The sequence below is a fragment of the Dama dama genome, chromosome 16, assembly GCF_033118175.1.
Source record: "Dama dama isolate Ldn47 chromosome 16, ASM3311817v1, whole genome shotgun sequence".
Classification (NCBI taxonomy): domain Eukaryota; kingdom Metazoa; phylum Chordata; class Mammalia; order Artiodactyla; family Cervidae; genus Dama; species Dama dama.
Window position 1 is genome coordinate 43,863,423 of NC_083696.1, and position 22,601 is coordinate 43,886,023.

Consider the following 22,601-nt stretch of genomic DNA (forward strand, 5'->3'; position numbering starts at 1 on the left):
GACCAGAGATTGCTGCTGTTGCTGAGACAATTCTTTCTTCAACTTCTCTTTGGTGTGGTTCATTCTTCCCTTTGAATGCTCACTGCTATAACTAACCTGTGTTGTGTGCTAATTGTGTGCAATAAATTTGGTGAATTCACTGTGTGGGGAAGATCCCTGGGAGTAGGAAATGGCAACCTGCTCCAGTATTCTTGCCTGGAAAATTCCATGGACAGAGGAGACTGGCAGGCTCCAGTCCATGGGGAGCAAAGCACTGGACACGACTGCGCAACTCAGCACCGCACAGAGCACAGCGCAAACTTGCTGTGAATTGTCTAGTTTCATATATCTCTAACCCCGTGATTCTTACCTGACCTCACTGCTGCTGCTGCTGCCGCTAAGTCGCTTCAGTCATGTCCAACTCTGTGCGACCTCATAGACAGCAGCCCACCAGGCTCCGCCGTCCCTGGGATTCTCCAGGCAAGAACACTGGAGTGGTTGCCATTTCCTTCTCCAATGCATGAAAGTGAGAAGTGAAAGGGAAGTTGCTCAGTCGTGTTCAACCCTTAGTGACCCCATGGACTGCAGCCCACCAGGCTCCTCTGTCTATGGGATTCTCCAGGCAAGAGTACTGGAGTGGGGTGCCATTGCTTCCTCTGGACCTTACTGCTGGGCCCTGTGAAAAAGCAGTGGGTCCAACCCCTAACACAGTATTGCAAAATAAATTAATGGACAACTGTCAGTGTCAGTGCCTTCTGAAACTCCCGAGGAGATTCAGTAACTCCTCCATTAATGTAAAACTCCTATAGAAATTTCCTGGCTTGGTACCACAGCATACGAGCATGCCACGTCTTTGTTATCACTCACCAGAGGCATCGTGGCCATTTCCAAGGACGCTGTGTATAAGACACTAATGGAGGCAGACTCTTAATTCTCCCGTGGTTACTTGGGACACCCAGGAAAGGGAAGTAGTTATTTACTAAGAGGGCTCACAGGAAGTTCTGCTTAAAATTTCCAGTAACAACACATGAGGTTGAGGTAATAAGAGAAAACTCATAAGGTCAAACAGAAATCTGAAACTGAAACCTTCCTTAAAATTTTTGTGTAACAGGGAGGAGAAAACAGAGCTGATTGACTATTACGGGCTTTTGGAATTTGAGTTTGTGTGTGTGTGTGTGTGTGTGTGTGTGTGTGTGTGTGCTCAGTCATGTCTGACTCTTTGAAACCCCATGGACTGTAGCCCCCAGGCTCCTTCTGTCTATGGGATGTCCCAAGCAAGAATATTGGAGTGAGTTGCCATTTCCTTCTCCAGGGGAGCGTCAAATCCACGTCTCTGTCTCTTGCATTGGCAGGTGGATTCTTTACCACTAGTGCCGCCTGGGGAGCCAGATTGTTACTATCAGCTAATAAAATGCACCAACTGCCTTACAAATAGCTGAGAAAAGAAAAGAAGTGAAAGGGAAAGATATACCCTGAAATCAGATTGATTATATTCTTTGCAGCCAAAGATGGAGAAGCTCTATATAGTCAGCAAAAACAAGACCAGGAACTGATTGTGGCTCAGATCATGAACTCCTTATTGCCAAATTCAGACTTATATTGAAGAAAGTAGGGAAAACCACTAGCCTATTCAGGTATGACCTAAATCAACCCCTCTATGATTACACTGATTATACAGTGGAAGTGAGAAACAGATTTAAAGGAATAGATCTGATAGAGTGCCTGATGAACTATGGACAGGGGTTCATGGCATTGTACAGGAGACAGGGATCAAGACCATCCCCAAGAAAAAGAAATGCAAAAAAAATTATGGTTGTCTGAGGAGGTCTTACAGATAGCTGAGAAAAAGAGACAAGTGAAAAGCAAAGGAGAAAAGAAAAGATATACCCATTTGAATGCAGAGTTCCAAAGAATAGCAAGGAGAGATAAGAAAGCCTTCCTCAGTGATCAATGCAAAGAAATAGAGGAAGAAAATAGAATGGAAAAGACTAGAGATCTCTTCAAGAAAATTAGAGATACCAAGGGAATGTTTCATGCAAAGATGGGCACAATAAAGGACAGAAATGGTATGGACGTAACAGAAGCAGAAGATATTAAGAAGAGGTGGTAAGAATACACAGAAGAACTATACAGAAGAGATCTTAAAGACCCAGATAACCATGATGGTGTGATTACTCACCTAGAGCCAGACATCCTGGAATGTGAAGTCAAGTGGGCCTTAGGGAGCATCACTACAATCAAAGCTAGTGGAGGTGATGGAATTCCAATTGAGCTATTTCAAATCCTAAAAGATGATGCTCTGAAAGTGCTGCACTCAATATGCCAGCAAATTTGGAAACTCAGTAGTGGCTAGAGAGCTGGAAAAGGTCAGTTTTCATTCCAATCCCAAAGAAATCAATGCCAAGGAATGTTCAAACTACCACACAATTGTACTCATTTCACATGCTAGAAAGATCATGCTCAAAATCTTTCAAGCTAGGCTTTAGCAGTATGTGAACTGAAAACTTCCAGATGTACAACCTGGTTTTAGAAAAGGCAGAGGAACCAGAGATCAAATTGCCAATATCCATTGGATCATAGAAAAAGAAAGGGAATTAAAACACACACACACACACACACACACACACACACACAACCTGCTTCTGCTTCATGGACAATGCTAAAGCTTTAAACTGTGTGGATCATAATAGCAAATGAAGAAACAGACAAAGGATTAATCTCAAAAATATACAAGCAACTCCTGCAGCTCAATTCCAGAAAAATAAATGACCCAATCAAAAAATGGGCCAAAGAACTAAACAGACATTTCTCCAAAGAAGACATACAGATGGCTAACAAACACATGAAAAGATGCTCAACATCACTCATTATTAGAGAAATGCAAATCAAAACCACAATGAGGTACCATTACACGCCAGTCAGGATGGCTGCTATCCAAAAGTCTACAAGCAATAAATGCTGGAGAGGGTGTGGAGAAAAGGGAACCCTCTTACACTGTTGGTGGGAATGCAAACTAGTACAGCCGCTATGGAAAACAGTGTGGAGATTTCTTAAAAAACTGGAAATAGAACTGCCATATGACCCAGCAATCCCACTTCTGGGCATACACACTGAGGAAACCAGATCTGAAAGAGACACGTGCACCCCAATGTTCATCGCAGCACTGTTTATAATAGCCAGGACATGGAAGCAACCTAGATGCCCATCAGCAGATGAATGGATAAGGAAGCTCTGGTACATGTACACCATGGAATATTACTCAGCCATTAAAAAGAATTCATTTGAACCAGTCCTAATGAGATGGATGAAGCTGGAGCCCCTTATACAGAGTGAAGTAAGCCAGAAAGATAAAGAACATTACAGCATACTGACACATGTATATGGAATTTAGAAAGGTGATAACGATAACCCTATATTCAGAACAGAAAAAGAGACACAGAAATACAGAACAGACTTTTGAACTTTGTGGGAGAATGTGAGGGTGGGATATTTCAAAAGAACAGCATGTATACTATCTATGGTGAAACAGATCACCAGCCCAGGTGGGATGCACGAGACAAGTGCTCGGGCCTGGTGCACTGGGAAGACCCAGAGGAATCGAGTGGAGAGGGAGGTGGGAGGGGGGATCGGGATTGGGAATACATGTAAATCCATGGCTGATTCATATCAATGTATGACAAAACCCACTGGGAAAAAAAAATAATAATAAAAAAAAAAAAATAAAAAAGAAAAAAAAAAAATAAACTGTGTGGATCACAACAGACTCTGGAAACTTCTTAAAGAGATGGCAATACCAGACCACCTTACCTGCCTCCTGAGAGATCTGTATGCAGGTCAAGAAGCAACAGTTAGAACCAGACATGGAACAACAGACTGGTTCCAAATTGGGAAAGGAGTACATCAAGGATATATATTGTCACCTTGCTTATTTAATTTACATGCAGAGTACATCATCTGAAATGCTGGGCTGGATGAAGCAAAAGCCAGAATCAAGATTGCTGGGAGAAGTATCAGTAACCTCAGATATGCAGATGACACCACCCTCATGGCAGAAAGTGAAGAGAAACTAAAGAGCCTTTTAATGAAAGAGGAGAGTGAATAAAGCTGGCTTAAAACTCAGAATTCAAAAAATGAAAATCATGACATCCGGTCCCACCACTTGATGGCAAATAGATGGGGAAACAATGGAAACAGTGACAGACTTTATTTTCTTGGACTCCAAAATCACTGCAGATGGCGCCTGCAGCCATGAAATTAAAAGTCGCTTGCTCCTTGGAAGAAAAGCTATGACAAACCTAGACAGCATATTAAAAACAAGAGGCATCCCTTTACCAAGAAAGGTCTGTCTAGTCAAAACTATGGGTTTTCTAGTAGTCATGTATGGATGGATCATATGAGAGTTGGATCATAAAGAAAGTTTGGTGCCAAAGAAATGATACTTTTGAACTACGGTGTTGGAGAAGACTTGAGAGTCCCTTGGACTGCAAGGCGTTCAAACCAGTCAATCCTAAAGGAGATCAGTCCTGGGTGTTCATTGAAAGGACTGATGCTGAAGCTCCAATACTTTGACTACCTGATGCTGAGAAAGATTGAAGGCGGGAGGAGAAGGCTACAACAGAGGATGAGATGGTTGGATGGCATCACCGACTTGATGGACATGAGTTTGAGCAGCTCCAGGAGATGGTGAAGCCTGGCGCGCTGCAGTCCATGGGGTCACAAAGAGCTGGACAAGGCTGAACAACTGAACTGACTGACTGACTGACTGGGACTGTCATGGCGCCTCTGGGTATGTCATTTTGCTTGCTGATTGAGGATCAAGGTCTAGTCCAAGTTGACTTGTTTGCCATCTTGGACCCATTTGATTTTAATTGGTTTATGTTGTGTCCTTGGGTTATGTCTTTCTTTCAAAAATTGTGCCCTGCTCATTTTCTCTCCTGTTACACAAGGAGATGGGGTTGACGATGATTGAATGGCATCACCAACTCTATGGACATGAGTTTGAGCAAACTCCAGGAAATGGTGAAGGACAGGGAAACCTGGTGTGCTGCAGTCTATGGGGTCGCAAAGAGTCGACACCACTAAGCAACTGAACAACTCTGCATATAAGTTAAATAAACAGGGTGACGGTATGTATCCTTGTAGATAAAAAGTAATCATCATGTACCAACACCATGATACTTCTGATCTCAGCTAAATGGGGACAGAAATACCTCTTCCACTTGGCAAAATGGAGCTGAAATGAAAATAAGGGAAGATGTTCCCCAAACTCCTCTTTCCCTAGTGAATATTCGCCCTTTCACTTGTATGCCCTTCATAACTGGCTTTCCAAAGAGACCCCTAGGCGCAGCTCTTCACCTGTCTGCCTGCTATCCCTGCTGTGCTGTGTTAGTTTCTCAGTCATGTCCAACTCTGCAATACCATGGATTGTATCCTCTGTCCGTGGAATTCTCCAGGCAAGGATACTGGAATGGGTTGCCATTCCCTTCTCCAGGGGAGCTTCCCAGCCCAGGGACTGAAAGAAACCGAATCTCGTGCATTGCAGGCAGATTCTTTACTATCTGAGCTACCAGGCCTGCTCTCCCACTCAGAGCATTTTTGTTGTTGTTTAGTTGCTAAGCCATGTTCGACTCTTTGTGACCCATGGACTGTAGCCCGCTAGAGTTCTCTGTCTGAATTTCCAGGCAAGAATGCTGGAGTGTGTTGCCATTTTCTTCTCTAGGGGGTTTTCCCCTCACAGAGATCCAACCCATGTCTCCTGCATATCCAGGTGGATTCTTTACTTCTGTCAACTATGAATTGGTACTTGCCAGGAGCATTTGCCAGTGACTGAACAACAACTAGCATGTTTGCCATCTGCCTCTGTGGAGATTGAACCCTGTGGGGCTGCAGCTGCTGACCTTCAACACCCCCCACCCCCACCCAGGGGAATTCAGGATAGAGAATGAGGCACTTTGTGCTCCAGGAAAACTGCTGGAACAGGTCTTTAGATAGTTAGATATTTTCAGGAACTGATTTCATGATCCCAATCCTTGCATCTCTTCCTATCTAGAAAAGCAGTAAGTCCCTTCATGGTGATATCAGCTCCTTGTGATTAGCAGAAAACCTTTTGTAAAGTAAGCACTTGATTGCACTGAACTCCCCCGTCACTAAAATCATATGTATTGACCTTCCCCTGCTGCCTCTTTGGAGCAATCTCTCAGAGCTATCTGGGGTGCTGTCTCCTGGGCTGCAGTCCTCATTTTTGCCCCTAGTAAAACTTAACGCGCAGCTCTCAAGTTGTGCATCTATTTTAGCTGACATCACTGAGCTGCCATTGAAGCCCTCTTGAGAGTGTATCCTTCCTTAAATAAACTCACTTTCTTAACCTGTCTGCTTTGTCTCCAAATTCTTTCATGATGGAAAAAAGAACCTTAAATTCACTGGCAACACCATGAGGAGGACGATCTATTTTGCATAAAACAAACATAGTTGGGCTGTCAGTGCATTATATTGTCATATTTAGATATAGCACTAGAAGTTCAAACATTTTTACCTAGAAAACCATTGCAGAAAACGAGTTCATGTACCTGATGCACAGAGAGGCCAGTCCAAGCAAAACATCAGTCTTTGGAGCAGGTAAAGATTTGTTGCAAAGGTTAAGCAAGGATAATGGTGGCTTATTCTCAAAAGACCTGAACTTAGAGATGAGTTTGGGGGAAGAGTTTTCATTGGCATAATTGGGGGTGAAGGCTGCAGGGTATGTGACTTTGGTTGGTGATGAGGTGACTGGGTGATGTTCAGGAATCTTGAGCTCAATCTGAAGTTAACATCCTGCTTCAGAGTGGGAGCCTCATTTCCCACAGAAAATCTCAAAGGCTATTTTATGTGTATCCCTTGAGGGGGAACCAAGTCCCCTTTTTATAGCTGCACTATGGATTTCCCAGGTGGCTCAGATGGTAAAGTGTCTGCCTGCAATGCAGAAGACCTGAGTTTGATCTCTGGGTCAGGAAGATCCCCTGAAGAAGGAAATGGCAACCCACTCCAGTACTCTTGCCTGGAAAATTCCATGGATGGAGGAGCCTGGTAGGCTACAGTCCATGGGGTTGCAAAGAGTTGGACATGACTAAACAACTTCACTTTAGTTTCTTTCTTTATTGTTTCTTGAGTGCTTCTCCTTTGTTTCTGCCTGTTCTCTCTTCCCTGATTTCGTAACAGTTTGCATATGTCTTTTGGAATTCAGCAAAAATCTAGGATCTAATACCTTTCCCCACAAACAGAATATGCTATTTGTCATTCACAAAGGATGTCTCCATGATAACAAGTAGGTTAATTTATGCAGAGATAGAAACATTCTATCCCATTAGGAGAATAATCCCTTCAAAATATCAGCATTTAGCAATGTGGAGAATCTGATTTAAGTCAGGAGCATTACCTGCTTTCCCTTGGTACTCCACATAGGCCAGGTATGGAGATAGTCCAAGACTGTTGGCAGTGAAAAGGAATAAAAAAGAGGAATGAATTTTTTTTTCTTTCCCTTTCCAGAGAACAAAGAAGAGAACAGGGAGTACGCCTGAACATTCCTTTTTTTTTTAAATTGCTCTTAACTCTGTAAATAAGTTTCTTTTCTGCCTCCTAACTCTGCAGGAACTACACCCCACACCTATTTAGCTTTGACTCGATGCTAAATATATCCTATGTCTGGTGTTTACCTTTACAACACCCTTCCCTTTGTAGTCACATATCAGAAAGAAGGCCACAGAGCCACTCAACTACTGGACTTGATTATTGGGTTACTGATGCTTGCCTATGAATGTCTTTGAAACAATGCAAGAGGAAGAACTCAAATCATAACACCGTTGTTCCTCGTCACTGACTCCTGACTGTGAGCCCTCATATAAGCCCCTAGAGTCCTCATGCGGGGGAGAGGTACTGGGGCCGTGGGGGCACAGTTCTTGAAGCATGAGCCTACTGTGTTCCCCTCTCCACCATCTGAAAATTAAAGCCATCTTTCCATTTCCCCCAAACTCTGCATATTTTTTTATTCAGCTTTGGTGGGCAGAGAAAGCCAAGATTTGGCCAGCAACAAGACCCAGGGTGAGAAGATAGACCAAGACTCCTGCGATCTGGGTTCTTGGGGCACCTATGGCTGTTGCTGGCAAAATCTTGGCTTTCTCTGCCCACCAGAGCAAAATAAAAATTACAGAGACAGAGTCTGGAGGAAATAGAAAGATGGCTTTAATCCTCAAGCCGGCAGAAAGGAGAACACAGCAGGCGTGTGCCTCAAGAACTATTTTTTCTCTCCATAGGGAATGGGGGGGATCATATAGTTGGGGCTTGCAGTCAGGTGTTGGAGAAGAAAAGATGAAAAGATATAGGGATCCTGAATTCTTGTTTCTTTTTGTATTGTTTGTAAACAATTGATAGGCCAGCATCAGGTAGGTAATTTGGGTCTGGCAATCAGTCCTAGTAGTTGGGTCCATTGTCCTTTGTGGATTGCACGGTGACTTTCTTTTTGTAATACAAAAAGAGGGGAAACAAACTACAAGGGGTGGTTTGCAAAGACAGTGTACCATAAAGTTAAGCAACAAGATGCGGTTAGCACAGAGCAAAGAGAGGGAAAAACAAACTTCAAGGGGTGGTTTAAGGTGCCAGATGGGAATATCAGACCACCTGACCTGCCTCTTGAGAAACCTGTATGCAGGTCAGGAAGCAACAGTTAGAACTGGACATGGAACAACAGACTGGTGCCAAATAGGAAAAGGAGTACTTCAAGGCTGTATATTGTCACCCTGCTTATTTAACTTACATGCAGAGTACATCATGAGAAATGCTGGGCTGGAAGAAGCACAAGCTGGAATCAAGATTGCTGGGAGAAATATCAATAACCTCAGATATGCAGATGATACCACCCTCATGGCAGAAAGTGAAGAGGAAGTAAAGAGCCTCTTGATGAAAGTGAGAGAGGAGGGTGAAAAAGTTGGCTTAAAGCTCAACATTCAGAAAACTAAGATCATGGCATCTGGTCCCATCACTTCATGAAAAATAGATGGGGAAACAGTGGAAACAGTGCCAGACTTTATTTCTGGGGGCTCCAAAATCACTGCAAATGGTGACTGCAGCCATGAAATTAAAAGACGGTTACTCCTTGGAAGGAAAGTTATGAACCAACCTAGACAGCATATTAAAAAGCAGAGACATTACTTTGCCAACAAAGGTCCATCTGGTCAAGGTTATGGTTTTTCCAGGGGTCATGTATGGATGTGAGAGTTGGACTGTGAAGAAAGCTGAGCGCCAAAGAATTGATGCTTTTGAACTGTGGTGTTGGGGAAGACTCTTGAGAGTCCCTTGGACTGCAAGGAGATCCAACCAGTCCATCCTAAAGGAGATCAGTCCTGGGTGTTCATTGGAAGGACTGATGCTGAAGCTGAAACTCCAATACTTTGGCCACCTCATGTGAAGAGTTGACTCATTGAACAAGACCCTGATGCTGGGAGGGATTGGGAGCAGGAGGAGAAGGGGACGGCAGAGGATGAGATGGCTGGATGGCATCACTGACGCGATGGAGATGAGTTTGAGTAAACTCCGGGAGTTGGTGATGGACAAGGAGGCCTGGCGTGCTGCGATTCATGGGGTCGCAAAGAGTCGGACATGACTGAGCGACTGAACTGAACTGAACTGAAAGTTAATTATCAGGATGTGGGTAGCATACAGTTAAAAGATAATAGATGCAGAGTGTGCCTTTTATAGAATTAAAGGGCAATAGGAGAGGAATGTAGTTTGCATAAGAGGTTAGTCTTCTGAAAAGAAGACAGTTAGCTATCAATGCAGACTGTAGATTAGTGTTAGCAGCTGAGTAGTGTTCTGACTCTTTGCGACCCCATGGAGTTGTAGACCACCAGGCTCCTCTGTCCATGGAATTCTCCAGACAAGAATACTGGGTAGCTATTTCCTTCTCCAGGGGCTCTTCCTGATCCAGGGATTGAGCCCAGGTCTCCCTCAATTGAAGGCAGATTCTCTACTGTCTGAGCCACCAGGGAAGCCTCAGGGGAACAGTTAAAGTAGAGAAAGACTCAAAAGACAAAAAGAGAAAAAGAAAAAACAGCTTTTCTTACTTCACTGCCACAGGACCAAGGATAAAGCAGTTGCCCCATATTTGTTCTCTGCTGCGCTGGACTGATTCAGTCCCGTAACACTGTAACTGCTCAGTCCCCCGGGCGCGGGGGAACCATGGGTAATGTAGTCTTTCTCCGCCACACAGCCCTTCCAGTCTCTAAGGGCTCCCTGTGCGCGTGTACGGCGGAAGCCCCGCCTCATCCCTTCCAGCCTTACGGGCTCCTGGTGAGAACTCTGGTCGTCTCTCCTTGGGGGCGCAGTGGGGACTTAGAGTTGCCTAGGGCTTTGCTGACAGCCCAGTTCTTCTGGAGGGCGCGGAAGCCGGAGGTCTCGGGCCACCGTCCGGCCCAGGCGGGACCCCGTAGTGCCGGGGTCTGTCCTCGACTTCGACCCTGGGTGCGGTGTCCCCAGTTCGGGTCTTCCCTCGGGCGCGGGTGGAGCAGAGGTCCGTTAGGAGCGGGGATGGTGAGGGTGTGGGGCGCGAATGCTCGGCGCCGCCGGCCTCAGGGCGGAACCCTTGGCGGATAGTGGCGGGGAAAGCGCCGTGGTCACGCTGGCCCGCCGAGCGCGGCCTAGGAAGCGCGGGCGGAGGTTGTGCGGGGCAACGCAGCGGGAGAGATCCGCTCGGTTCCCGCTGTGTCGCCTGTACGGTGGGCTGGAGAAAGAGGGGACTTTATCAAAGCTCGAACTCTGCGAAGGAGGCTGTGGATAATATCTGCTCCTTGGTGTTGATCCGAGAATTCCTTGTGGTGTCATTTTTAAAGGAGTTAGCGAAGTGCCAGGTACTAACTGCTGAAACAGTGGTAACAGAGTGGAATGAGCGCAGCCCTTAGTGGGCAGTCATTTCTGGGCCTTATTACTCTGCACCTTGTTACTAGGCAACAGGTCTTGCAGTGTCTCCTTGGATCCTGCTCACAAGTAACTGTCAAAGAGCAACCCTTAGTTGTCCTGCTCAGCTATTGGTCGGCACTGCAGTGGGCCCTGCCCACTGGTAACTGCCCATGAGGGACTTTTGGGGAAGTGATTCAGTCAAGGGTTGGTGGTGTGGTGGTGGTCAGGGGGAGAGTGAGGTCAGAGGCAGATTCAAGCCTTCTCCTGGAGGCCCTCTAGCTTACCCAGCCTTGGGCCAGCAGGTGAGTTGGAGGGCCCAGGGAAAAGACTGCGGACTATGTCCTGCAGGGCTCCAGAGTCCTCGTTAAGGCCCTCCACTAGCCATGGCCCAGGCCTTTAGGCAGCAGAGAACTTCTCCCCCATCCCTGTCTCTGCAACCTAATAGCAATGGTTGTCTGGGTCACAGTCTGTGAGACCTGGTCTTCAACATTAGGCCGGCCTAAGGAGACTGAGGGACAGTTGGGTTGCGTGTCTGGCTCCTTCAGGGATGACAGGTTGGCAGGATGTGGGAAACTGGCCTTGAAGAAGCTGCCAGCTGAGATCTGCCTCCTCTTAGCCAGGACTGAAACCTTGGACGGTGAAAGTTGTGCATTGGGACCTTGCCCTTTCTTGTCAGGACAGGGAATAATATTCATCTAATAGAGATTTACAGGAACATGACCATGTTCGTTACTTGACCATGACTGACCTCAAAAACAAAGGATCTGATGCCAAGAAGTCTGCAACAGCTAACCATGTCCATCCCTCACCTTTTGCTTTTAAAGGGACTTGCTGAAAACTTTAAGTAACTTAGGGGTTTTTGAGGCATGAGCCACCCATCTCCTTGTATGAAACTGTTCTAAACCGGTCTCTGTTCCAGACTGTAATGTTTAGTATTGATGGGCCTCACTGTGCCTCAGGTAACATTTAAAGACCCCTTTCCTTTACATTGGGTGATTTATGTAATCTTCCCAATTATGTCGTGATAGTGGTGTGACACTTTTCCTTAAACACATAAAACAAAAAAGGAAATCTGAGGCTCAGGTTAGTGAGGTGGTCCGACGTTTAGAAGGCCATCCCTTTTACAGGACTTGCTGTGGATTCTCTTATCTCACAGGGTAAACAATTTTGCTTGACAACGATGCAGGCTTTGTCTTGTCTTCTAGGATTAATTCTGAAGAAATACTGCCATCTTTTGCTGGTGTGTTTTAGTGTGTTGTCAGTTTTTTTTGTTTGTGTTGTTTAAATTAGTGGAAAAAGTTGTCTTTACTAAATGAGAAGAGGTAGGTTTAAGCCCTGTGATCAGTTCAAACTGGAAAAGGGACGTGGTGCTTCCACGAGGTCTTGCTTTTGCATTTTCAAGGGTCAGATGAGGTTTTGCAGAGGCTGCTCCACAGCCAGGCTGCTGAGGTGATTGAGAGGTAAATGTAGGGGAGTCCAGCCGTCCCACCTCTGTCTTGTTTCTGTCCCTTCAGCTGCATCTTCACCGTCCTCTGCACTCTTCCAAGACCCACCGGAAACGAACACATCTGAGGGGAGCTCTTGATTCATTCCCCCAACTTGTGGTATGGTGGATTGAACTCTTCTGATGTAGTCAGACGCATTATCCATTGTAGCACTGTCTGCCCCCCCACCTCCACCCCCCTGGTGGATTTAACTCTTGATTTCAGATTGTGTTAGCCGTCTTTTATCAGTGTAAGTTATTTGCCTTTTATAATCAGTTTTACTTGAGTCCTGAATGTACCCTGAATTATATTGAATATGTTTTCGTATCTATTGGAGTAAAGGTATAGCTTATTTTCTGTAATCTACAAATATTAGAGGTAGCGAGTAGCTTAAATGGATTTTAGGATATTAACTTACTCTTGAATTTTTGTATAGACTCTACTTGATAAGGGTGTAAGCTTTTATTATTTTTCTTAACTTTGTAGCTGTTATTATATTTGAATTTTTATTCTGTATTCATACACTAGGTTAGCCTATAATTTTGTTTTCTTGTGTCCCTCAGCAACTGTTGTATCTTGGTTACAGTAGTCTTATTGCAGCAGCCCTTTCTGCTCTTTTCTCCTCTCCTTTCACGTCCCTCTTTTATCTCCTATCTGGATCTCTCTTTGGTTTCATATGAGGAAATCACATGTTACAGACTTAACAAAATCTCATGTGTAAATATGGACTTTGTGTGTACAGCTGCTTTTTGGATGTAGATGTCGATTACCAAGTTACTTTAAACAGGCATAAATCTAGTTTGGTTTTATATTTTTATTTTTTTATTACTACCTTTTCAGAGAAAATTCACATTTTTATCTGTTTTAAAATGTTTCCATGATGTTGTTGATAGTTTATTGTTGTTTAGTCGCTAATTCCTGCCAACTCTGTTTCCATCCCACAGACTGTAGGCTCCTCTGTTCATGGTTATTTTCCAGGCAAGAACACTGGATGGGCTTGCCATTTCCTTCCCTAGGGGATCTCCCTGGCTCAGGGATTGAACCTGCATCTCCTGCTTGGCAGGTGGAACCTTTACTACTGAGCTCCCTGGGAAGCACTTATTCTAAATAGTGAATTGAGGGAGCACATGCTCAGCCATTTTGCTGGTTCCAACTTCATTACACCAGCTGTCAATTTATTTTTTAAATTAGTGATATAGTCACCTGACTAAAATCTAAACACCAGACTCATTGAGGTCTGTGATCAGTTTGAAATAATTATTTTTTGTAGTACAAAGTATGAATCTACTACTACTTTGTAGTACAAAGTATTATGTTTTTCTAGTGGAGTGTTTTAGTCTAGCATCATTTGTGTCAAAATGTACTTTCTCCATTGAATTTCCCAGACACCTAAATTAAAGTAATGTGTGTTTTCACCTGTGTGCATGTATATCACTTTTGTATTTTCTTGAGTGTTTCATTTTTGTTATAACACACACTTTCTTGATTAGAAGCTATATGGTCTCTCTTGAAATGAAGTAATATCAGTCCTCTGAGTTTCTTCTTTTTCAAAAATGTGTTCATATTGTAGGTTGTTCTTCTATGTAAATGTAAGAATCAGCTTGTGATTCTTCAAAAAACTGATAAGCTTCTTTTAAATGTTATTTCATGGAATCTATTCATCTTTTTGTGGAGAACTGACATTGCCACCATACTGGATCTCCTCACCTATGAATTCAATATTTATCTCTATTTTCTAGGTTTTTTGAGAATTTTAAGCTGAGAAAAGACTTGATTTGACTTCTAATTTAATAATAATTCTGAGAATGGACTCTGGTGAGGCAGTGGTAGAAACAAATGATAATAGCAGGCTCTTTCAGTAATCTTTTCAAGAAATGATGATGTTACCTGCTGTACTTTGGAGTGATCAAATTTTGGATGGATTTTGAAAGCAGATTGAAAACTGTGGATTGAAAACTTCCCTGTGTTGTGTGTGTCTCAGTGTGTGTGGGTGCATGTGTATGCATGTGCGCTCAGGTGTGTCCAACTCTTTGGGACCCCATGGACTGTAGCCTGTCAGGGTCCTCTATCCTTGGGATTTTTCAGGCAAGAATACTGTCATGGGTTGCCATTTCCTTCTTCAGGGAATCTTCCCAGCCCAGGGATTGAACCTGCATCCTCTTGTCACTTGCAGTGGCAGGCAGATACTTTATCACTGCCCCACCTGAGAAGCGCTGCCTGCTCCCCTGGGATTTCACAAACAGTGTGTGTGCTGTCAGATAGCTTTGATGTTTCATAAGGTGAAAAGACTTCAGTGTTTATATTACATATCAAAAGTATTTTCCGTGTCACCTACATTTGAATTCTTCAGATTGGTGAGCAGTGTGCCTTCACAGACATCAATGCCATTCAAGGACATGAGTGTGGCGTTTACCCAGGAGGAGTGGCAGCATGTGAACCCTGCTCAGAGGACCCTGTACAGAGCTGTGATGCTGGAGAACCATAGCCACCTTGTCTCACTGGGTGAGCCTACTTTATTATAGGACTCTGACTCGAGTGCAATTGATCTTCTGTTCCTGCTTTTTTTAAAGTATATTACCTGTATTGAGTAATTGACAGAAAATAAAATTTAACACGTTTCTGTGTATAATAGAATGAGTTCTGGAAAATACGTACAGCTATGCCACCAAAATCACAATACAGATTATTTCTGTTATGTGAAAGTTTTCATTGGCTGTTTTCTGTCCTCTCTTGACACCTATTTTCTGATAATCACTGATCCTCTTTTTGTTTCAATACTTTCTCTCCGTCCACCACAACTTTTTTTTCTAAAAGATTGTGCCAAGTCTTTTTTTTTTCTTTTCATTTATTTTTATTAGTTGGAGGCTAATTACTTTACAGTATTGTAGTGGGTTTTGTCATACATTGACATGAGTCAGCCATGTAGTTACATGTTTTCCCCATCCCGATCCCCCCTCCCACCTCCCTCTCTACCTGATCCCTCTGGGAATATTACTCAGCCATTGAAAATAACTCATTTGAATTAGTTCTAATGAGATGGATGAAACTGGAGCCCATTATACAGAGTGAAGTAAGCCAGAAAGATAAAGAACATTACAGCATACTAACACATGTATATGGGATTTAGAAAGATTGTGCCAAGTCTTAATTGTGGCACACCAGATCTTTAGTTGCTGCATGTGGTATCTAGTTCCCTGACCGGGGATGGAAGTCCCCTGGATGATGCATTGGGAGTGTGTTGTCTTAGCCACTTGACCACCAGGGACATTCCCTACTTTTCCCTTTTTTGGAAATTCATATAAATGGAATCACAGTTTATGTACTGTCAGTATGACTTCTTTCTCCTTATATAATTCTTTGGTGACTGTTGATGTTGTTTTATCTGTATTTATTCCTTTTATTGAAGAGTAGTGTATTTTTAAGTATAGATGTTGAGATCCTTTTTGGTTTGATGCTAATCATAATTAAATGTGCTATGAATGTTTGCATCTACATTGTGTGAGGCCATATTCTTATTCCCTTGTGAAAAGACCCTTGGGTAGTTTCCTGGGTTTCATTGCAAATAATTATACCTGTAGAAATGCCTGGTTTTATTTAGCTTTACTTTATTAGGCTTCCCAGCTGAGAATGTTTTTACAAATGGAAAGTTTGTGTCAACCCCCTGGGTCGGACCACATATCGGTATTTGAACAGCATTTGCTCACCCTGTGTCTCTGTGTCACATTGTGGAAATTCTCATAACATTTCAAACTCTTTCATTGTTATATTTGGTATGGTGATCTGTGATCACTGATGTTATATTGTAATTGTTTTGGGGTACCATGAGTTGCACTCATATGAGATGGTGAACTTAATTAGTAAATATTGTGTGTGTTCAGATTTCCCCTGTGACTGGCCATTTCCCAGTCTTTCTCTTCAGGCAGGCCTCCTATTCCCTGAGGTGAGTGGTGAATGGTGAAAAGGCACTCAGTCGTGTCCTACTCTTTGTGACCCCATGGACTGTAGCCTACCAGGCTCTTCCTCCATAGGACTCCAGGCAAGAATACTGGAGTGGGTGGCCATTTCCTTCTCCAGGAGATCTTCCCAACCCAGGGATTGAACCCAGGTCTCTCACATTATAGGCTTTACCGCTTTACCCTCTGAGCCACCAGGGAAGTCTATTCCCTGAGACACAGTAATATTGAAACTGGGCCAATTAATAACAGTACAATGACTTATAGCTGTTCAAATGAAAGGAAGAGTTACATGATGCTTTAAATTAAGTTAGAAATTATTAGTAAGGAAATTATGCTGAAAGGTGAGATAATGCTGAAAAAACTAGGCCTATTACACCAGTTAGCCAACTTGTGAATGCAAAGTTTTGAAGGAAAATTAAAGTGCCAACTCCAGTGAACACATGAATGATAAGAAAGTGAAACAACTTGATTGCTGATACGGAGAATATGTTAGTGTTCTGAAAAGAAGGTCAGACCACCCACAACATTCAGTTAAGTCCTTGGCAAGGTCCTCAGTGTCTTCAATTCTATGAAGGCTGAGAGAGGCAAGGAACCTACAAAAGAAGAGTTTGAATCTACTGTAGGTTGATTGATGAGGGTGAAGGAAGGAAGCCATCTCTATTAGATGAATGTGTAAGGGGGAACAGCAAGGGCTGACAAAAAGGCTGCAGGAAGTTATTATCCAGAAGATCTCCTATAGCTTAGATGATTAATGCAGGTGGCCACACTTCGCAAGAGTTTCAGAATAGGTGAAATACTTCTTTATTGGAAGAAGATACCATGCAGGACTTTCATAGGTAGATAACGGGTAGATAGATGTCCATGCTTAGCTTCAAAGAGTATGCTTACTCTCTTGTTAGGAGCTAGTGCAGCTGGTGACTTTAAGTTGAAGCCAGTGCTCATTTGCCATTCTGGAAATTCTGGGGCCCTTAGGAATTGTGCTGAATCTACTTTGCCTGGATTTCATAAATCAACAACAAAGCCTGGATGACAGTACATAGGTTGATTTGGCAGAGTTTGAGAGGATTCAGTAGTTTTGAAAAGAGATTTTAGGGTTATTGAAAATGCTGTCAATTTGTGTTGCATTTTACGGAGAAATCCTGAAAGGAAGAGTTAATTGGTGTGACAAAATTAAATGTTGTCTTTAAAGAAATTGCCATAACTATCCCATCCTTTAGTAGCCATCACCGTTAATGTTAAGCAGATGTCAACACTGACACAGGATCCTCCAGCAGCAAAATTATCAGGCACAGAATGCTCTGAGGATGGTTAATATATGTTAACAATGAGGTGTTTTGTAATTAAGGAATATATACTTTTTTTAAAACATAATGCTGCTGTACATAATTAGGCTTCCCTGTGTTTGAACACAACTGTCTTATGTGTTCGGAAGGCAAACAGTTTGTGATTCAGTTGTGATATTCACTTTATTGAAGAAACCACACCTGCAGTATCTTTTAAGACCTGTCTGTATATGAAGAAAAAAAAAAACAAACAATTGCCAGATTTGTTTAAAGTGTCGTTTATGTGGGCATTAGCAACATATAGTAGTTCTGCTTGCTTCACGTGTACATCCTCATTTTGTGTCGTAAACCTGACGAGTTTTGATCCTTTTGTTGGGTGTCTGTTGTATATACTTGGTTTCATTTCTCTTTGATGATGATGAACAACTTTCATATGCTGGTTGGCCATTTACATAGCTTTTAAAAAGGTATGTTCAATTCCATATATATGTGTTAGTATACTGTATTGGTCTTTATCTTTCTGGCTTACTTCACTCTGTATAATAGGCTCCAGTTTTATCCATCTCATTAGAACTAATTCAAATGTATTCTTTTTAATGGCTGAGAGAATAGCATTGAAACAAGTATACTATCGAGGGTGAAACAGATCACCAAACCAGGCTGGATGCATGAGACAAGTGCTCAGGGCTGGTGCACTGGGAAGACCCAGAGGGATGGGATGGGGAGGGAGGCGGGAGGGGGGGGTCGGGATGGGGAACACATGTAAATCCATGGCTGATTCATGTCAATGTATGGCAAAAACCATTACAATATTGTGGAGTAATTAGCCTCCAACTAATAAAAATAAATGAAAAAAAATGTGAAAAAAAGGTATGTTCAGATTCTTACCGTTTGTTTTGTTTGAGTTTTTCGTCTAGTAATTGAAAATATACTTCTTTATATAATCTTGATGACTTTTATAAGATACACCTTTTGAAAATTTTTTTCTTTTAATCTATGGTTGACCATTTTGTTTGCTAAACAATTGGGAAAATATTTTCATGTTGTGATGAGGTTCAGTGTATCATTTACTTCAATTTCTGTTCCATTCCCCCTATCCTTCTATTTAATAATTTGCCTAAGCAAAGGTCATTCAGATTTTGTCTTGTATTTTTCTTCTCTAAATGTCCTTGGTTTAGGTTTTACATTTAAGTCTTTGACTTTTTCCAGTTAATCTCTGTACATGGTGTGAAACATTACTTGTCTTTCTCTTGTAGCCAAAAATCTACTGAATGGGCTGATTATCCTTTCCCTATTTAGTTGCCTTGGCACCTTTTTAAATAAATTGTGTATATATGCATAGGCTTATCTCCGAATATCATTCTGGTTTATTGATCTAAATACCTTTGTGAATATGAATCATGCACTTTTTAAATTAATCTGGCTCTGTAGTATGTTTTCACATCAGAAAGAATAAGTCCTTTTAGTTTTTTCTTAGACTGTTAGTTTCTTTCCCTATAAATTAAAAAAAAAATTTTTTTTTGGAAACCCTAGTAGTATTTTGTGAGGATTGTATTGAATATATAGAAGATTTGGGGGAAACTTTGCATCTAACAATACTGAATTTTCTGATCTGCAAACAATGTCTTTCCTTTTCCTTAGCTTTTAATGTTCCTTTGAAATGTGTTGTAGTTTTCACTTACATATCTTCAGTCTTTGTTCAATTGTTTTTTGGATTTATATAGATATATAATTTATGTTCATTTTTGTTGTTTCTATTTGATACTTCACTTATTACTCCTACTAGCTGTTTTGAAGACTCCTTAAACTATTTTATATATTAGATAATATTTTTTGTAAATAAAGATATTTTTATATTTTTCTAATCTTCATTTCTTTTAAGTTGTTTTTTTGACTAAATTTAATGCGAAATAATTTATTATTGACATCCAAGTATGATATTAGTCATAGGACTTAAATAGTTGCTCATTGTTACCTATTTTTTTTCTTCCTACTCTTAGTGCTATAAAATTAGTATCATTTTTTCCTTAAATGTTCATACTAGAATTCACTAAGGAAGCAATCTGGACCTGGAGTTTTCTTTGTCAGAACATTTTTTTTTTTTAATAACAACTTGACTGCAGTATAATTCATGTACCCACAGTTGATCCTTTTAGTTTATACAATTATGTTTATACAATTTAAAAAACATACTTTTTAATATGTTCACAGACATATGGGACTATCACCACTATTTTTTTATTATATTTTCATCACCCCAAGAGGAACTCTGAACCCATTGGTAGTCACTCTCCGTTTCTGCTCCCCAGCCCCTGCTGCTGCTGCATCGCTTCAGTCTTGTCCACCAGGCTCCACCGTCCCTGGGATTCTCCAGGCAAGAACAATGGAGTGGGTTGCCATTTCCTTCTCCATTGCATGAAGTGAAAAGTGAAAGTGAAGTCGCTAAGTCGTGTCCGACTCTTAGCGACCCCATGGACTGCAGCCTACCAGGCTCCTCTGTCCATGGGATTTTCCAGGCAAGAGTACTGGAGTGGAGTGCCATTGCCTTCTCTGCCCCAGCCCCTAGGAACTACTAATTTACTTTGTGTCTTAGAGATTTGACTATTCCAGAGGTTCCACATCAATAGAATCACAAAATATATAGCCTGTTGTGGCTTCTTCCACTAAGCATGATCTTTTTATAGTTTACCAGAGTTATAATACGTATCTATCATCCAATTCAATTTCTGGCTAAGTAATCTTTGATTGTATGATTATATCATATTTTGTTTACCACTCGATGAGCTTTGGTTATTTCAATTTTGACAGTTGTGAATAATGCTGCTATGAGCAGTTGTAGAAATATTTTTGTGTTCACAGTTTTCCATTCTACTTTGTATATATTTTGAGTGAAATCACTGGGAGATATAGTAACACTGTTTAAGTGCCAAAACACTATTCCAAAGCAGTGGCAAGTTTTTAGCAGCCCACCGACAATGAATGAGAGTTCCCATTTCCCCACATATACCTTAATGATTGTTATTTTCTGTCTTTTATTTTTAAAGCCCTCCTAATGAGTATGAATGAGTTTCATTATAGTTATGAGTTGTATCTCCCTGACTTTGAGCATCTTTTATGTGCTAATTACTTATTGGCTGTTTGTATATTTTCCTTGGAAAAATATCTGTTCATATCAATTCTCCAGTTATAGATTGGGTCATTTGTCCTTTCACTGTTGACTTATAAGTTTTTAAAATAAATTTCTGGATACAAGTTTCTTTATCAATTACATATTTTATAAATATTTTCTCCCATTTTGTGAGTTGTCTTTTCACTCTCTACATGTAGCTCTTTGAAGCACAAAAGTTTGTTATTTCGATACCATCCAGCTGAACTGTTTTCTGTTTTACTTGTTTTTGTCAAATCTAAGAAACGTTACCTAACTCAGAACCAAAAAATTAATCGTTTTTTAATGTATTTTTGACTGTGCTGGGTTTTCCTTGCTGTGTGTGGGCTTTCTCTAGTTGCAGTGAGCAGAGGCTACTCTAGTTGTAGTGTTCAGGCTTCTCATTGCGGTGGTTTCTCTTGTTGCAGAATATCTGCTCATGGGCACGCAGGCTTCAGTAGTTTTTATGTGCAGACTCAGTAACTGTGGTACTCGGGCTGTGTTGCCTGAGACATGTCGAATATTCCCAGATGGGGATATTGGCAGGATTAACTGCACTGGCACGTGGATTGTTAACCACTGGACCACCCCACCCCCCCACCGTCACCTGCCCCAGGAATACCCACTGCTATGTTTTTTTCTGCATATTTTACAATTTTTTTTCTCTGTTTAGATGCATTACTCATTTTTGGTCTCTATTTTCATATCTACTCTTATATCAGTACTACCTTAATAGTATAGTATGGTAGGACTTTCCTGGTAGTACAGTGAATAAGAATCCACTTGCCAGTGTATGGGACATGAGTTCTATTCCTGCAGTGGGAAGATTCCACTTGCCTCTGAGCAGCAGATCCCTTGCAACACAGCTACCGAGCCCACACTCTAGAGCCTAAGAGACACAAGTATTGAAGCCCTCATACCTGATCATGTGCTCTCTGTAACAAGAGAAGCTACTGCAGTGAGAAGCCCATGTACTGTAACTAGAGAAACTCTAAGCACAGCAATGACAACCCAGCACACCAAAAATAAATGGTCAATTTTTTTTAAGGAAAGATATTTGGAAAACTGAAGGTTTAAAAATAGAATATCATATTGTGATGAATAATGAGAAGTAATGTATGATATTGTGATTTATAATAAGAAGTACTTAGTCTTCATCTGTGTTTTTGGTATAGAGTTCTAAAATGATTGCAATTTCTTAAATGGTAAGAGACAGATTGATATTATTTTGTTTTCCATAACAGAATATTCAAAAAAATACTTATAACAAACCCTCTTTGTTATTCATAACAAACCTCTTTCAACCACACTTGAGTTCATGTTAAAGAGGTGACTTTGAAAACCCAAGGATGTAGGCTTGTTCCAAGAATACCAATCAAATGATTAGAAGATTGTGACTTCCAGTGCCATACTCTTGAGTTGCAGGTGGGGGGGGGGGAGGCTTTAGATTGACTTAATTACTAATAACAATTATTCCTACATGTTGAGGTCTCCATAAATATTTCTGAACTCTGGGTACAGAGAACTTTGTTGTTGCTGAACATTTGGAGGTGGTGGTAGGGTGAGGCTCTTAGATGGCCTGGAAGGTCTGACCTATGCAGCTTTTTCATCTGACTGTTACTGAGGTGCATGCTTTGTAATAAAACTGGCAATCTATTAAAGGTAAGAAACTGTTCTTTGGAGTTCTGTGAGCAATTCTAGCAAATTAAATCAGAGGGTGAGGATATGGGACCTCTGATTTATATTCAGTTGATCTGAGTCACAGGTTGCAATCTAGACTTGCAATTGACATCTAAAGTTTGAGGAGGTGATTTTGTGGGACTCAACCCCT

General features: G+C 41.7%; 1 long non-coding RNA gene across 5 annotated transcripts in view; it reads left to right on the forward strand.

The window, feature by feature from the left end:
• The first annotated feature begins 10,234 nt into the window (after positions 1–10,234).
• LOC133071324 (uncharacterized) overlaps positions 10,235–22,601 on the forward strand; it is a 43,688-nt gene continuing 31,321 nt past the window's right edge. For 2 of the 5 annotated variants that reach the window (XR_009696410.1, XR_009696406.1), the window contains exons 1-3: positions 10,373–10,516; positions 12,417–12,506; positions 14,737–14,888. This is a non-coding gene — a long non-coding RNA (uncharacterized LOC133071324). Of the gene's footprint in view, positions 10,297–10,372; positions 10,517–12,416; positions 12,507–14,736; positions 14,889–22,601 lie in introns of those variants that run through there. The other 3 variants (XR_009696407.1, XR_009696409.1, XR_009696408.1) reach the window with 3 other exon arrangements.